Below are 13302 nucleotides of genomic sequence, written 5' to 3'. Positions count from 1 at the left end.
CACAGGAAGTTTTAATGAGAATTTCAGTAATAAACTTCAGCGTCGTGCTGGGTGGTGTTTGGCACAGTGGTAAGACAGCGGTTGGACACGTATCCCGTGTCAGAGTGCCTGGGTTTAGAGCCCAGCTCAGCTCTACCTCCTCCCTCCTGCTACCACACACCCTGGGAAAGAGCCCGGCTTCAGCCTGGATGCAGGTGTATGGGAGTGAACCAGTGGGTGCAGCTGGCTCTCTCTCTCCCTCTTTCTCTGTCTTTCCCTTTCAAATAAATCAAAGTCTGAAGCAAAATGTATCATATGCTAGTAAATATATTTAAGACATATTGTTATTATATTATACATTATATTTAAAATATACATAAAAAGGTTTTTTAACATTTTAATGATTTGTTAGAAAGTCACAGTTACTGAGAGATCCAGAGACAGATCTTCTATCCTTTTGTCCATTCTGCAAATGGCCAGGCCAGCCAGCACTGGGCCAGGCCAAAGCAAGGACGCAGGCATGCATCCTGGGACCCAACCTCTTGGGCCATCTTTCCCTCCCTTTCTCGGGCACATTAGCGGAGGGCTGTGTCTGAATTGTAGCAGCTGAGACTTGAACTAGCATCCACATGGGATGATGATGTTGCAGGCAGTAGTTTTATCTGCCACCAAATGCTGGCCCTGTAAAGAATTTTTTTTAGTGTGTGTTGGTTATCTTTTTATTGAAAGCATCCTGCTTTTTTCCCATGCTTGGAAACATTTTTTTAAAAAATAGTTATATATTTTTATTAGGCTGATCAGATTTACAGAGTAAAGGAGAGACAGAAAGTTCTTCCATCTACTGTTTCACCCAAGTGGCTGCAACGGCCAGCGCTGAGCTCGTCCAAAGCCAGAAGTCAGGAGCTTCTTCTGGGTCTCCCACACGGGTGCAGGGTCCCAAGGTTTTGGGCCGTCCTTTGCTGCTTTCCCAGGCCACAGGCAGGGAGCTGGGTGGGAAGTGGAGAACAATCAGGACAAAAACTGGTACCTATAGGGGATTCCAGCACTTGCAAGGAGAAGGTTTAACCATTGAGTCATTGTGCTGGGCCCAAACCTATTATTATTATTTTTTTAATTTGAAAAGCACGATAAGGGAGAACAAGAGACACAAAGATATCCTCAATACCTCCAAGAGGCCACAGTAGCAATGTCTGGGCCTCGCCTAATCTCACATGTGGTGGGTGACAAGAGACCAAGTAATTGAGCCATCTTCCCCTGTATTCCTAGGAGTAGTAGTAGGCACCTCCTGGATCGAAGAGGAAGAGTGAATTGTCACTCTGAAACGGGATGTTGGTGTCATAAGTGGTGACATTCCGCTATGCCACATACTGGCCCCCCAAACTGAATTCTCCCAGGGCTGGCATAGTGGAATAGCAGGCTAACCCTGCACCTTAGCACCAGCATCCCGTATGGGCACTGATTAATTCTCAGCTTTTCTGCTTTCAAGCCAGTTGCCTTCTAACGACCTAAAAAAGCAACAGAGGATGGACACAGGCCTTGGGCACCTGCACCTAGGTGAAAGACCCCAAAAAAGCCCCCGAATCCCAGCTTCAGACCACCAAGGTCTGGCCATTGCAGCCATTTGGGCAGTGTGAGTTTTCTACATTTTATTTATTTCAGGACTCTAGTGATTGGTGAATGAAATAGAGGAATTGTAAATTTTATTTTATAAACTTGAGCTTGAAACGCTTTTCTCCTCTCAAAACCTGTACCTACAAGTTCCAAAAGGTTTCCACCAACTGCAAAGTGGAAAATCTGTGGGTTTATTACATTGATCTAGCACGACTGGTGAGATACAGTCAAAACGTAACTGTGGTCTTATAATTAACTCGGTGAAGTTTTTCCCCCGTCACTGATATGAAAATTCCTGCAAGTCTCATGACTTTCCTAATCGTTTGAAGACCATAGAAGCCTTACATTGTAAAATCACAAAACTTAACCTCAGTTTGATATTCAGAAAGAAAAACTTCAGTTAGAAAAAAAAAAAAGAATGCGTCTCTGTCTTTTCTCCTCCCTATGGAAAATCGCCACTACTCAGTGGCTGCTGTTACTGACTTTCTGGGCTGAGGTTCAGGGAGGGAGCAGTAGCAGAGGTAGCAGAAAGGCTTAAATGGCTGGAGCTGTGGTGAAGTGCCTTTGCATTCTCTAGACTGACAGATAAAGCTGGTCCTTGGGGGCTGAGGCTTAGTCTAGCAGGTGACGTGTTCACATCCCGTACTGGAGCACCTGTGTTGATTTCCTGCTCCACCTCCTGACTCCAGCTTCTGGTCAGTGAAGGCCCTGGGAGGAACTGATGAGCACTAGAGTAGCTGGGTTCCTAAAGGTCTGGAGAATTCCTGGCTCCTGGCACTGGCCAGGCCCTAGCTGTTGCGGGCATTTAAGGAATGAACCAATAATTGGAAGTTCACTCTCCTCTCTCCCTACCTCACAAAAGAAAGAAAAAAAAAAACAATTAATGAAACCTTAAAAAGTCCTGTCTCAGGCCCGGCAGCGTGGCCTAGCGGCTAAAAGTCCTCGCCTTGAAAGCCCCGGGATCCCATATGGGCGCCAGTTCTAATTCCAGCAGCTCCACTTCCCATCCAGCTCCCTGCTTGTGGCCTGGGAAAGCAGTCGAGGACGGCCCAATGCATTGGGACCCTGCACCCGCGTGGGAGACCCAGAAGAGGTTCCAGGTTCCCGGCTTCGGACCGGCGCGCACAGGCCAGTTGCGGCTCACTTGGGGAGTGAATCATCGGAGGAAAGATCTTCCCCTCTGTCTCTCCTCCTCTGTGTATATCTGGCTGTAATAAAATGAATAAAATCTTTAAAAAAAAAAAAAGTCCTGTCTCTTTTTGTTGTAAGCATCTTTGTGTGTTTGTCAAAGGTTCACATACTTGGCCACTTGAACTACAACTCCTCCAACACCTGTCATGCTGCAGCCCATACATTCTGTTTCTCTTGATCCCGCTTCTCAAGTAGCCACATCATACTGCTCTTTCTGGTAAAGCCAGTGAACATTAGAGGTATTCTCTTGGACAGAAGTCAGAAGCATGTCTTGACGGCCCCCAGAGTGGTCCATATCTGCTCTATGGGTTTTATTCATGCATCCTTCATCTTGACCTGCCTGGTCTAAAAACAACCATCAAAGAGACTGTCAGCCATTCTTCTTCTAACCATCTAGAATTTCCTGGGGGCGGCGGGGGGGGGGGAGGGAGTTAAGTAGTTCTCTTAATAGTTCTGTAAGAAGTCCTCAACAAGCTCGAGATAAAAGGGCACACCTTTTCTCCTTCACCCTGGTGAGAGGCACAGAGTATAGCAAGACTTTCTTTGAAGACTCCACTTGAAGAAAGCACCTTCAGTTTCCACCAGCTGACCTTTATGGCTTCTAACAACTGCCTAACCAATGGAAATTTTTGCTTTGAAATTTCTTCCTGGTGGTCTGGTGCTTCATTCTAAAATATCACACCAGTTCCATTAACAGTGCTTGGATCCAATTTTTCTATGCAATCTTCTGTTACAGCTCCAGGATTCAAATCAACTTCTCAGACATGTGTCTAACCAGGAGATAACCAGCACAGTTCCCCAGTAAATGATGTACTGGTTGTTGTGCTGTTGTTGTTTTTAAATCAGAGCTCTTTATTAGAACTACTGGAATAAAATCTGGTCTGAGTAATCACAAAGTAGCCACTAGTGGACAAAATAAAATTAGCAATCTTTACTCTTGGATCACTAAATTTTTTTGTTTTTTGCTTACTTTAAAATTTTTATTCTAATTTTTGATTTTTATAGTACAATTCTGTAGAGTCTGGAATTCCCCTTCCCCTAATTTCCACCCCCCGACTGACTTTTCCCATATTGTCAGAATACTACATTTCTTCATAAGGAGTTACAACTCCATCAGCCTGCTATTTAAGGGATCACTAAACTGTATCAATGGTTTCTTTTAATTCCTATAACCCTTTCCCCACTCCAACATGAACTCCTTTAAGAAGGGAGGAAAAACCCTGAATCCTTCATCTCAGAACAACAATGATAACAAACTCAGACTGCTTACATGTGACTGCCAGCTTTGAAACAGAGCACCTCTTTAAAACTCACAGGAGCTCTGTGCATCAGGCTAAGTTGCATGGAACACTGAGTCCTGGTGCCAGTCCCGACAGCTCCACTTCCCATCCAGCTCCCTGCTAACGTGCCTGAGGAAGCAATGGGATGTGGGCCACATGTGTGGAACACTACCACCCATGTGGAGACCCCAACAAAATTCCAGCTCCTGTCTTCAGCAGACTCAGCCCAGTCAATATGGTTATTTGGGAAGTGAAGCAAGAGGTGGGAATTATTTCACTCACTCTCCCCCTTTCTCTCTGTAACATCTTGAAAACATCAGACGACCAGCATTTGGTGCCTTGCCCTGCTTTAGACAGCTGTATCACATATCAGAATGCCAAGTTCAAGTCCAGGTTCATCCTGCTAGCAGCAGGTAATGGCCTTGTCACACATGTGGGAGACTTGGACTGAGTTCCTGGGGCCCAGCTTCAGCTTAACCCAGCCCTGGCTGTTGAGGGCATTATGGGAGAATATTAGTGGGATGGGTGATCTCTCTGTCTCTGAAACTTTCAAATAAAGTGAAAATTAATCAATAAAATTAAATTATCAAAAACAACAAATGATCTTCTAGATACAGAGGTAAGCCTTTCAGTTTGTCCCATGATTCTATTGAGTGATCCTTTTACACAGCAAACTACTTAGTTGAGAAAGATGGAAGATCTTTCTCTCTGACTCTCCTTCTCTCTGTAAATCTGACTTTCCAATAAAAATAAACAAATCTTAAATTTATTTTCATTTGAAAGCCAGATTCACATAAAGAGAAGGAGAGAGAGAAGGTTTTCCACCCACTGGTTCACTCCCCACATGGCTGCAATGGCCAGAGCTGAGCTGATCTGTTACCAGGAGCTAAGAGCTTGCTCCAGATTTCCCAAATGAGTACAGGGTCCCAAAGCCTGTGGCCATCCTCTGCTGTTTTTCCAGGCCAGAAGAAAGGAGGTGGGTCAGATGTGGAGCATCCAGGACATGAACCAGAGACCATGTGGGATGCCAGAACCACAGAGGATCAGCAAACACCACGCCAGCCCCTTAAATCTTTTTTTCTGTTTTTAAGATTTATGTATTTTACTTGAAATTCAGAGTTACTAAGAGAAAGAGGGACAAAGATTGAGAGAATGAGATCTTCCATGAACCACATGGCTTCACTCCCCAAGTGATTGCCATTGCCAGAGCTGAGCTGATCCATAGTTGGGCTCCAGGAGCTCCTGTATGTCTCCACCAAGGATGCAGGGGTCGCTGCTTTCCCAGGCCATTGGATGCCAGCGCTGCAGGTAGAAGATTAGCTTGCTACACCACCAAGCTGGCCTCATAAATCCCAAATCTTACATTAAATATTAGTGGATTAATATTTGATGACTTAAGTGGAGGTTGATCCGTTTATGGTGTCTGAAGGTGTGGCCTCTGGAAAGTGATTAGGTTGGATTAAATGTGAAGTTCCATGTTGAATCATGAAGATTTTATAAGAAGAAATAGCACCAGGGCCGCTGGTTCTGGGACCGTGAGCCTCCAAATGTCAGCCAAAATAAACCTTCCTTTCTAAGAGGTTTCTTTCAGGTGTCTCAGTTAAAGTAACTAATGCCGACAAATACAACACCTAAGCTAAAAACTCTGTTGTAGGTACTAGATACATAAAAGTAAATGTGGCAAAAAAAAAAAAAAAAAAAAAAAAAAAATCAGGCCCTTGTGAATTCTTGTGAAAACACCAGTGGCAAACACATATGCAACTAGACATTATAAGATGGTGTCAGGAAATGATAACTACAACCAAGAAAAATAAAGCCACATGGAGAAATAGAAGTTATCATTTTGGATAGTCAAGGAAGGCCCCCGTAAGGAAGTGTGTTTGAGCAAAAATCTTAATGGGAAGAGCTTTGGTTAGTAGATTACAGTTCTTTCAGAATGGAAGCCAGTACAGTAGACGCTCGTGATTAAAAGACAGATGGTGGGAGATGAGTGTATCATTACCATCAACTCCTCAATCATTTAACACAGAAAGGATCAGTGCAAAATCACATCACATTTCTCTGGTCTTCATTCAAGACTTCACACAAGCTTATCTTCTGTAAAGTTATTGGGGGTGGGCATTTGGCCTGAGAATTAAGCTTCTTTTTGGCACACCCACACTCCAGATCAAAGGCAGCTCTGCCGTCAATTTCAGTTTCCTTCTTACACAACACCATGAATGGCAGTAGGTGATGACTCAACAGCTTGGTCCCCGCAGCCCACGAGCAGGAGTGCACTGAGCTCCCGGCTCCGGCCTGCCCAGCCCCAGCCACTGAGGCTCCACAGAGCAACATCCTCCGTCTGCCTGGCTCTTTTCCAATCCTTCTCTGTATGAATCTTTGTCTCCCAAATAAAAAATTTAAACATTTTCTTTTTCTCAACTAGAATTCACATTTGGAGAATTTTCTAGGCATTATAAACAAATTCAGAATTTGGTATCATATCATCGATATTGTCACTGTACAATGATGGGTTCTATAATAAGTGACTTTTGAGCTTTGGCTGTAAATTGAATGCAATCTAAGAAACACCAGGCTAGTTTTCTGTTTGTAAACAGTAAACAGTTCCAAGTAAACAGTTCCCTTGAATATTTCAACCAACCTGACTCCTCTGTTCTATCATGGGGCACCAACAGCTTAAATAGTTACTAGTTTAGCAATTTCATTTTTTCACATTTTGAGATTTGAAAAAACTTACTCAGTAGGAAAATAACATTTATACTATGACCGAACAGCTACGTGAATATCACATATGGCTCCACTTTGACAGCCATATGGTCCTTAACCCTTAATACCTTTTAGAACTGGTGAAGCCACCAAGTAGAATTCATACCTAGCATGTACAAAAAAATGTATAGGGATGAAATGGTCACTTTGGGTAATATTTGACGTTTTTAACCTTTTGTTTATACTTCTATGGGACTGTGGCCTTCCTACTTTTTACTTATTGAATATTATGACTAGAGATAAATTCAACCTAAAGCCTATAGTATGGGTTAAAATTGTCTGCAGGGCCCGGCATGGTAGCCTAGTGGCTAAAGTCCTTGCCTTGCATCCACTACAATCCCATATGGACTCCAGTTCATATCTCGGCTGCTCCACTTCCTTTTCAGCTCCCTGCTTGTGGCCTGGGAAAGCAATTGAGGATGACCCAAAGCCTTGGGATCCTGTACCCACACGGGAGACCCGGAAGAGGCTCCTGGTTCCTGGCTTCGGATCAGCTCAGCTCTGGCCATTGTGGCCACTTGGGGAGTGAACCAGCAAATGGAAGATCTTTCTATCCCCTTCTCTCTGTAAATCTGCCTTTCCCATAAAAATAAATGACTCTTTTTTTTTTTAATTATGTCTGCAAATACCAATGAGGAGAGAGAAGGGAAGGAAGAGTGTTTGGATGAAGCAGGGGAGGGAGGGAAGTGTGTTTGTCCTCTCCAAACTGTGATTCTGGAATGTATAACATCTCTTCTCTATATATTAACTTTAAAAACTTCTAAAAAAAAGGAACTCAGTAAGCCAAGGCCTTTGGTTTTTCATTCATTCACTCACACTTTTTTGAAAATTGCATGTATTGCCTGTGTAAGGAGCATATGTAAACGTACTCGGAAGTTTTCACAATAGGCACCCACACAGTTCTCCAAAGCAGTATATGGTGAACATGACATTGTTGATACTAACTAAACGCTGTAGGTAAACAGACTGTTCCTCCTCAGGAGAATGAACAAAGAGTGCATTAGAGGGGACACGGTACTTGAACTGGAAGCAGAGGATAGAGTAAGGAAGCTCTCAAGGCAGAAGGTGCAACCTGAGCATTTACGGGCATTTGGGGAAAGAAGCAGCAGGTGCAGGATCCCTGTCTCCTCTTCCTGTCTGCGACTCTGTCTTTCAAATAAATACACATTGTGTATTTTTAACATAAAGTACAGATAATATTTTTGTGAATATAAAAATTCAGCAAAAAATACAAAAGCAATAGGAACTAGTCAAAATCTGATAAAGCAGGCTTGTTTTGTTTTGTGCTATTCTGATGTATTAAAGCAAAGAACACGGGAGCAGAACGTGCCGTGAGGCTCTTACATGAAGAGTCAGTGAGGTGTGCTGCCAGCCCAGCGCCTCGCAGGCGTGACAATGGCAGCAAAAGCACTGTAGTAATGGCGATAATAGGATTAGGACAGAATAGGATTAGATTTAGGCAAGAAAGTGGATGTGAAATCATTTTGAAGCTTCATGCAGGATGAGCTATCCATGCAAATTCACTCTTCTTTGGGATAATCCTCTGGTCTTTGGATTCATCTGTGATTACAGGAGGAAACTATGCTTCATTGAGGAATATCCTTCCAGGAAAAAAGAGAAGGGGGGCTGTTTGCTTCTGAAACCTTTCTGACGGAGAGAAGGAGAATGTTAAAATAGTACTGTTAGAACAAAATTAGACTCCAGGTAGAGGGATATTTTATTGTAAGAAATATTTTATGACAATATGTTCTCCATCAGGCATGTCGTAGTGGTTTATGTGTACTCTTTAAACTTTAAAACGCAAAGTGTTTCTGGTAAATGTGCATATTATTTTGAAATAACTTAATCAAGAAAGGAGTTTATTATAAAGATGCCAACAAGAAAGCTCTCTAGTACAAAACAAAATGTCTTGATTTTTTTTTTTTTTTTTTGAAAGGCAGATTTACAGAGAGAGAAGAGACAGAAATCTTTTCTCCGTTAGTTCACTCCTCAACTGGCCCCAACAGCCAGAGCTGAGATTCAAAGCCAGGGGCCGGGGGCTTCTTCCAGGTCTCCTCCATGGGTGCAAGGGCTCAAGGATATGGGCCATCTTCTACTGCTGTCCCAGGCACATCAGCAGGGAGCTGGATCGGAAGCGGAGCAGCCAGGACCAATGCCTGTATGGAATTCAGGCACTACAGGGGGAGGCTTCAACTACTATTGCACTGGTCCCTGTCAACATTTCCAAAGGTATGTAGTAACTATGCATGTCTGTGAAGGAAATGGAACTTTTTATAAGGAAACAAAGCTTGTTTTTTCTAAGTGTCACTGTAGGGCAGAACTGCACACAGCACGTTAAGCTACTACAAGCTGTGCCAGCTTCCCACATAATGCAGGTTTATATCCCCAGCTAGTCCACTTCCGATCCAGCTCCCTGCTAGTACATCTGGGAAAATGGTAAGGGACTTTTAAGGTCGTTACACCCCTTGCACCGACATGGAAGACACAGATGAGGCTCCAGGATCCTGGCTTCGATCTGGTTTAAGCCCCTACTATTATCGCTATTTGGGTAGAAGATCTTCATCTTTTCTCTCTTTGTCTCTTCATAATCTCCTCTCAAATAAATAGGTCTTTTTTTTTAAAAAGCGCTCTAAAACTTACCAGTGTGTGATAGTATCTGTCTTTTCACCTTGAACAATTTCAGACAGAGACTCCTAGGCTGGTACAGTGGCTCAACAGGCTAATCCTCCACTTGCAAGTGCCGGCAACCTGTATGGGCTCTGTTTTGTGTCCGGGCTTCTCCTCTGTTTTCCAGCTTTCTGCTTATAGCCTGGGAAAACAGCACAGAGAGCCTGAGTCCTTGGGTTCCCGCACCCACATGGGAGACTCAAAATAGGCTCCTGACTTCTAGTGCCTGACTTTGGATCAGTTCAGCTCTGCTACTGAGGCCAGATTTTTCTCTCTGTCTTTCTCTCTATACTCGCTATAAATCTTCCTTTCCAATTAAAAAAAATTAATACACCTTAAAAAGAGAAAAAGAGAAAAGGGCCAAGGGCTGACTCCAGATCAACTCAATATTTAAAGGCCAAGGAAGGAGGATGGACTTTCAAAGGAGACTAAACACAATTGGCTGATGAAATAGAAAATTAGTGAAGTATCCTATACAGGAAGCCAGATGAAAACAGAGTTTCAAGGAGAAAGGAGTGATCTGCTGGTATTGAGTAGTGAAGAAGTGAGAATTTCTTGTTTTTTTTTTTTTTTTTTTTATATATTTATTATTTAGCTTCAGTAATTACATTGTATTATGTGACACAATTACATAGATACTTGGGTTCTCCCCACCCCTCCCCAAACCCTCCCACCATGGTGGATTCCTCCACCTTGTTGCATAACCACAGCTCAAGTTCAGTTGAGATTCCCCCATTGCAAGCGTATACCAAACATAGAGTCCAGCATCTTATTGTCCAGTCAAGTCCAACGGCTTCTTAGGTATACCCTCTCTGGTCTGAAGACAGAGCCAGCAGAGCATCATCCCAGTCAATTGAAAGCTCCAACATACCATCAGCAAGAAGTGAGAATTTCAACAGCAGTCTTAAGTTACAACGTAACAACATTTGGGGGAGTACCATAAAGCTGTTGACTGCAGTACTGGCATCCCATATGGGCATCAGTTGGAGTCCCAGCTGCTCCACTTTCAATTCAGTTCTCTGTTAATGCACCTCGGAAAGAAGACGGTTAACTACTTAGGCCCCTACACCCATGTGGGAGACCCAGAAACCCTGGCTTCAGACTGGCCCAGCTCCGGCTATTGGGGCCATTTGAGGAGTGACCCAGTGGGTAGTGTAAGATCTCTTTTCCTGTTATTTCCTCTCTCTTTATAACTCTGCCTTCCGAATGAATGAATAAATAAATAAATCATTTTTAAAAGATTTCCTTCTTGCTGTTTACAAGTTTTTAAAAATTATCATCAAGTTAACAGTTTCCTATTGCCTTGAGATAAATATATGCTACTGTCTTCAGACCATCCACTGAGAACACTGTAATCGAAAATAGTCACATTTACCGAGTTTCCCTTATGAATAAGAACTTTGCTAATTGCTGGGGAAACAAAGATGAGTAACATAGTGGCCTGAGTCAAAAATAATCCTTGCCACCACATTCTGATTATATACTTTGTGCCTGATATTGTGCAAGGCACTGTAAAAGTATTGCCTGGTTAGATATTAAAAGCAACCTTACATTAAATTTACTTTTATAATCATTTTAAAGATGAGGAAATTGACTTATCAACAGACTAAACAACTTGACAAAGTCAGTTGAGCACTAGTCCCAAGAGGAGCCAGATGCATACACATCTGTGTGACAGAAACATAAAACAACGGTTTGCTTAACTAACAGTTTCAGAAGTTAATTATTTGGACCAGACTTACATGGGCAGCTCTTCTGTGCTCATTTGGGCCCCTTCATGTATCTACTGGCAGCTTCTAGGAAAGTGGGGAATTTGGCTTTGGGGGATTAGTAAACCGTCAGTTGGGTTGATGGGAATCAGTGCATAACATTCTTGCACCTTCTGGCAGGCTAGCTTGGCTTGTTCACATGACTTGGCAGGATGCTAACCATGATGATGGAAGCCTACACGATCTCAGGGTTGGCACACAGTGCTGCTTCTGTCACACCGGATTGGCCAAAGCAAGTCACAGGGCCCACATTCAAGGTGTGGGGAAATTCCTCAGTAAATGCTCCCTGAACATCTAACACTTAGTAGATACACAGTGAGAGCTTATCGTACAAATAAGAGTAAGTCTTCCTAATCCAGTTCGACACAGATTTCATTTAATACAATCATTTGCCAAATTTTATCCCTCACTTGCTGGGAGCTAGAAGCTTTGGGCTATTCCTTCTCCTCATGATGAGCTCAGGAAGGTAGGGTAGGAACAACTCCAATGAATGTTGCATGAAGAAACTTGGCTGGACCCTCCAGAAACCCCTAAAGAGGCCCAGAACATCACTGGAATCCAGGACCAAGCACCTGGCCCAAGCCTAATCACCTTCACTGAAAGCCACACTTCTGGTAAAAAGGCCCCTGTTGGCCTCTATCAGGGCAGGGAGCCAAGCCCCTTTAATCCATACCCCAACCCCATAATTCAACACTTTACTAGACACACATAAGACAGAATAAATTGCACATAATTTAAAGTGTACGGTCTGATACCTCTTAATGTATGGACATGTATCCCTATGAAACTTTGACCCCAACTTAAATGGTGCACACAACCAGTCCCCTAAACATTCTCATTTCGCTAGGGAATCCCCCTCCCCCATCTCTCCTGGTTCAGTACATTCTCTTAATCAGTGTTTTAAAAAAACACTGATTGTTTTCCTGTAACAATAGATTCATTTTCTAGAATTTTACTCAGATAAAATTACACATTCTCTTTGCTCTGTTGTATTTTATTAAATGTAATTATTCTGAGATTCGTTCATGATTTATGTGTATCAATACTTTTTTCTTCTTTTTTTGGATAAATTATCATGCATTGTACAGATAGTATACAATTTATTCACGTAATTTTGTAGAAATTTTTGGTTTATGGTAGTCAAGTTTTGAACCCTGGCTTTGTTCTACCAAAGTGTTTATGATTTTACCTGTCATGTAATACACTTTTTATAGACTGAATTTTGCACTTCAAGAATTCTTATGTTGACTTATTTAGAAACAGGGCCACTAAGAAAATAAAATTAAATTGTGTCATAGTATGGAGTCCTAATTCCTTAGGATTAGTTTCCTTTTAAGAACTGTGGGGTAGTGAGAAAAGCTGTTGCCTGCAGTGCCAGCAGGCACTTTGGGGGCCAGTTCCTGTCCCAGCTGCTCTGCTTCTGCAGCAGCTCCCTGTTAACACACCTGAAAACAGCAGAAAACGGTCCAAGTCCTTGGGCCCCTGCACCCATGTGAGAGACACAGAAGACGCTCCAGGCTCTTGGTTTAAGATCATCCCAGCTCCAGCTGTTAGTGCCATTTGGGCAGTGACCCAGGAGACTGGAAGATCTCTCTCTCTCTCTCTGAATTTCTCTCCCTTTCTATCTGTAACTCTGATTTTCAAAACAAATAAATTGATCTCTAAAGAAAAGAGAGAGAGAAAAAAAGACGATCTCTAACTCTCTCCACACACAAAGGACAAAAGATCATCTGAAAACATGCAGAGGTGACTGTCTGGAAGCCAGCAGGGAGATACAGCAGACCTAACCTTGCCAGCACCTGGTCTCAAACATCCAGCTTCCACAGTGAGTCACCCAGGCTTTGACAGATCTTTGTGCTAGCTCAAGTGGTCTAATAAATACCTTGGGTGGTGGGAGTTTCCAGCAACGTGGCGGCTGCATGGGGTACCTGAGCCAGGTCAGACTCAATGCTTTGGTCCCTGGCCACAGCCATTGCTGCCAAGTGGTGCATGAGTCCTGGGCTTGCCGAGGCCTGAGAGGTCTCTCCCCTCATGGAAAG

Source organism: Ochotona princeps, chromosome 2 (genome assembly GCF_030435755.1).
Source record: "Ochotona princeps isolate mOchPri1 chromosome 2, mOchPri1.hap1, whole genome shotgun sequence".
NCBI classification, from domain to species: Eukaryota; Metazoa; Chordata; class Mammalia; order Lagomorpha; family Ochotonidae; genus Ochotona; species Ochotona princeps.
Note: the sequence above shows the minus strand (reverse complement) of the source record.